The sequence below is a fragment of the Nycticebus coucang genome, chromosome 24 (assembly GCF_027406575.1).
Source record: "Nycticebus coucang isolate mNycCou1 chromosome 24, mNycCou1.pri, whole genome shotgun sequence".
NCBI lineage: Eukaryota > Metazoa > Chordata > Mammalia > Primates > Lorisidae > Nycticebus > Nycticebus coucang.
Window position 1 is genome coordinate 11597779 of NC_069803.1, and position 5188 is coordinate 11602966.

The 5188-nt window shown below is 44.0% G+C and overlaps 1 pseudogene across 1 annotated transcript; it reads right to left on the bottom strand.

Annotated features, from left to right (window-relative positions):
• Window positions 1-3843: 3843 nt before the first annotated feature.
• LOC128576415 (ragulator complex protein LAMTOR5-like) lies at window positions 3844-4397 on the bottom strand (annotated as a pseudogene). The gene has a single exon (XR_008377369.1). The product of XR_008377369.1 is annotated as a ragulator complex protein LAMTOR5-like (transcript).
• Window positions 4398-5188: the final 791 nt, after the last annotated feature.

Below are 5188 nucleotides of genomic sequence, written 5' to 3' on the forward strand. Positions count from 1 at the left end.
TGTGAGACCCTACAGTTATGCAGACTCAGTTATGGTTATGCAGACTCAGTTATGGTGTGCCTCGAATTCTCACCTTCAGAAACTATGAGATTATAAATCACTGTGTAAGCCACTAAGTTTAAGGTGCACAGCAATAAGAAATGAACCAAGTACTTGCATTCTCACCTTTGTTCAGCTCCTTTTCTTTCTTTGTCCTACACCCCCCATTCCCTTATCCATTTCTTCTGGAAGCACTTCTATAATAAATCGCTTATACATGAAGCCTTGACACATAGTCTGCTGCTAGAAATTCAGACCTATGACAGTCACTTCTCTTCCCAAGTACATCTTCAGCCACTGCTCAAAAATAGCCTCATCTCATTTTCCTCTCTCCATTCCTTTAATTTAATTTTGTCCTCAAATGCTCTCTTCTTGAAAAGTGTAGCTTGGGAAGCAGTTAGCTCAGGTCACTGCATAAAAGAAGGAAATAACAATGGTGAATGCTATACAGTTCCCCTCTCTCAGCAGCATGGCTGAATTGAAAACAGACCCATGTAAGCCAAGGACAATAACACATGTCTATAGTCCCAACTACTCAGGAGGTGGAGGCAGGAGAATCTTTTGAGCCCCTGAGCTCAAGGTCAGCCTGGGAAAGGACCCATCTCTAAAAGAAAGAAAGAAAAAAAAGGAAGAAAGAAAAGAAAAGTAAAAAGAGCCCATCTAATCTGTTTCTGTCCAGGGACACTTCCAGCTTGGGCTGTGTTTTACATCTAAAATTGGACATCAGGCCGGACACAGGGGCTCATGCCTATAATCCTAGCACTCTGGGAGGCCAAGGCAGGTGGACTGCTTGAACTCAGGAGTTCCATACTAGCCTGAGCAAGAGTGAGACCTCATCTCTACTAAAACTAGAAAAATTAGCCAGGCATGGTGGCAGATGCTTGTGGTCCCAGCATCTCGGGAGGCTGAGGCAAGAGGATCATTTTAGCCCTAGAGTTTGAGGTTGCTGTGAGCAATGATGTTATGGCACTCTAGCCAGGGTGAGACTGTCTCAAAAAAATTAAAAAAAAAAAAACAGGCTCAGTGTCCGTAGCACAGGGGTTACAGCACCAGCCACATACACCAAAGTTGGTGGGTTTGAACCCAGCCCAGGCCAGCTAACCAACAATGACAACTGCAACAATAACAAATAGCCGGCATTGTGGCAGGCGCCTGTAGTCCCAGATGCTGGGGAGGCTGAGGCTAGAGAATTGCTTAAGCCCAAGAGTATGAGGTTGCTGTGAGCTGTGACGCCATGGCACTCTACAGAGGATGACATAGTTTGAGACTCTGTCTCAAAATAAATAAATAAATAAATAAATAAATAAATATAAAAAATAAAATAAAATGGTACATCAAGTCAGTCATACTTGTGGCAAAATCAGAGTTCAAAGAACTGAGCAAAGAAGGCAGAAACCACTGAAGGGGAGCTTGAGGAACACCAGATCCAAATTGGCTGAGCAAAAATGAAGTTAACTGTGTGCATTATATTTGTAATAGAGGAGGACAACGCCTTAAAGCTGGATCATACCTACTCCTGGTATACCCTATGTGAGTTAATATGATTCATTAACAGAACCTATAATGGGGTAAAAAGTGAAAAGACAGTTGACTTGACTCTTATTTTCTGGTTCAATTTCCCACTCAACACAGGAATCCCTTCCACAGTATCCCCCATAGATCTTCAGACAACTCTAATTTAATACTTAAGTGATAAAAATTTCATTTCGGGGCAGCTCAGGCCCAGTCTTCCTCCTATGACTACCAGGTAGCCCGCATTCCGTCTCTGAAACGGCCACGGAGAAGTCTGTTCTCTCTTCCACTTGCTGAGAGCCAGTCATTGCTGTGTGTTGGCTCAGCCTTGCCCATTTCTGAAATCCAGCCTGGCAAAAATGGAGAGGCTCTCCCCTCTCACGAAGGACTTGGAAAAAATCATTATGGCAAAGGCAAAGAGAGCCCTGAATGTCTATGTGAATGTTGAGCAGAGGCTCCCCTGTACTCCTCACCCCCAACGACAGACACATTTACTCACTCACACTTACAGCTTCCTGGGATGGGCAGTCTGTCTAACGGGGCTAGCAGGGTTCTCTCTCCCCATGCAGCTTCCCTTCGGCAACAAAGCTTCCTGCATCCCAGCTTGGTAGACCATAATCCAAATTTCCTTCACCCAATTTAGTCCACCTTTTTCCCTTTACAACTCTCACAATGACTCTATTGTGACAGCCCTCCCTGAATTATGTTCCTGGAAAAGCATCTGATGGCTGAAAATCACCACTGCCCAGAAACCCCACACACGGTGCCATGTTCTGGAATCAAGTTTCCCCTCTTGGAGAGCATTATTGACCCAGATCCACCTGGAGTTTGCTGCACCCCCCTGGACTTGCTGATTTGTCGGCACACCTTCTCCCCAGTGGGAGTTGATGCATCTGCTGGCTTCTCCCAGGCAATGCCTCTCTCTGGCTCTGGCTCCTAGATCCTGCTGTTTGGAATGTCCCAGCATGCCCTGAAGCTCAGATTGTGAGTTTATGACATAGGAGTGAGAGAATGTTAGAACTCGAAGGAATCTTAAAGACCGTCTTATCCATTGGTTTTCAACCACACAACTGAAGGAAAAACACAAACAATCTCAAAATAAGACAAAAAAACAAACCCAGAGTTTAACTGCCCTGACAAAAGGTCTTAAAAACTAATTAGGCTGGGCACAATGGCTCATGCCTATAATCCTAGCACTTTAGGAGGCTGGGATGGGAAAATCCTTTGAGTTCAGGAGGTTAAGACCAGCCTGAGCAACACAGTGAGACTATTTCTACCAAAATTAAAAGAAAAATTTAGGCAGATATGGTGGTGCATGCCTGTAATCCCAGCTACTCCAGAGGCTGAAGGAGGAAGATCGATTGAGCCCAGGAGTCTGAGATTGTAGTGAGGTATGATGACACCACTGAACTCTAGCCCAGGCAATGGAGTGAAACCCTGTCTTCAAAAAATAAAATAAAGGCTGGTCACCGTGGCTCACATCTGTAATCTTAGCACCCTGGGAGGCTGCGGCAAGTGGATTGCCTGAGCTTGGGAGTTTGAGACCAGCCTGAGCTAGAGCAAGACCCCAGCTATCTGGGCATTGTGGCAGGGACCTGTAGTCCTAGCTGCTTGGGAGGCTGAGACAAGAGGATCACTTGAGCCAAAGAGTTTGAGGTTGCTGTGAGCTATTACACCATGGCACTTTACCAAGGACAACAAAGTGAGACTGTCATTAAAATAATAATAATAAGTAATAAATAAATAAAAATCATATGGCATACAGTGTAGTATTTTGTGTTGCATTTCTAGTCACATTTATATGCATCTTTTTCTATTAACTTAGGTTAATACATATAATACAAAGAAAAAATAATGCAAGTCTGTACAGAAACTAAGGTATTTTGGCAATTTGATTCTAAACCAGAGTTATAAGCTGTATTTTTCTATTTTTTCCTTTTCTTTTTTCTTTTATGAAGACAGAGTCTCACTTTGTCATCCTCAGTAGAGTGCAGTGGCATCACAACTCACAATAACCTCCAACTCTTAGGTTCAAGCAATCTAGCCTCAGCCTCCCAAGTAGGTGGGATGTAGGTGTCCACCACAATGCTTGACTATTTTTTAGAAACGAGTCTTGCTCTTGCTTAGGCTGGTCTTGAACTCCTGGGCTTAGAAGATCCACCCACCTCAGCCTCCCAAAGTGCTAGGATTATAGGCGTCAGCCACCGGATCTGGCCAGCTATATTTTTCTTAACAAGTCTTTTCAAGGAGCAAAATCACATTGTATTACATTTTCCTCAATTTTTTTTTTCTTCTAAACAGATTTATTAAACATAAAAAAATTCTATATACAAAGTGACATGGACCTGCTGCTTAAAAACATGATCCTTTCTTACTAATATTTAGTATCTTGATAGGTTAGTCAGGCCATAGAGTTAGTTAAGAAGCAACTTAGTTTAAAATAAATAGAAAAGTGCCCAATGTCCATTAAATGAATTGCCTAACTGCTGGAACTTCAGTAATTCTATAAGATCATCAACATAGTTAGCATTGAGTCCCAATGAAAGGCTACTAGAGAGCTGATATGAGATGTCAGGAGGCCATTTTATGCACTGCCACTGTGATGCCATCATGTTTCTGGATCATAATGTTCCCATTATCTGATTCTAGGCACACCACAGGAATATCAGTGGGGTCAGAGGTTAGCTTAGCTGCTTGCTGGGCTAGAACAGATATCACTCCAGCATGTTCATCTGACACGGTCCCACACAGCCCAGATTAAGTCATTGTGAATCTGTGCACAGGACTCCAACAATGGCGGGACTCTTCACTGTGTCCTCCAAGTGCTGCCACAAGGTTGCCTCCATCCCGTCCACCATCCACTTTGGCACAAAACTCTTACGTGTAGCACATCCCTCTCTGCCACAGACCTCAGTCATGTCCTCAATTTCTTATCTAAAGAGCACAAAGTTATATTTCAATACAAGCTAACAATACAAGGACCAGAAGTTACTGAGAAAGAGAAACGAGACCGGAAGGTTGAGTAGAATTCCTTGAAAAAAGGTAACAGGGGATCTTCATTATCTTCTCAGGATAACTGAGAACTTGAATAAAAAGAGCATCCTTGGGAGGCTGAGGCAGGTAGATTGCTTGAGCCCAAAGAATTAGAGACCCTATTTCTACTAAAATAGAAAAATTAGCTGGGTGTCATGGTGGGTGCTTGTAGTCCCAGCTACTTGGGAAATGGAGACAAGAAGATTACTTGAGCCTAGGAGTTTAAGGTTGCTGTCAGCTATAATGATGCCACGGCACTCCACCCTGGACAACAGAGAGAAACCCTGTCTCAAGAAAAAAAAAAAAAGAGGGTCTTAACGAAAGGTGCTAGGGCACTGTATCAGTCTACTAGGGCTGCTATAAAAAATACCACAGTCTGGGGTGGCACCTGTGGCTCAGTGAGTAGGGCGCCGGCCCCATATACTGAGGGTGGCGGGTTCAAACCCGGCCTTTGTCAAACTGCAACCAAAAAATAGCCGGGTGTTGTGGCGGGCGCCTGTAGTCCCAGCTGCTTGGGAAGCTGAGGCAGGAGAATCGCCTAAACCCAAGAGCTGGAGGTTGCTGTGAGCCGTGTGACGTCATGGCACTCTACGGAGGGCGGTAC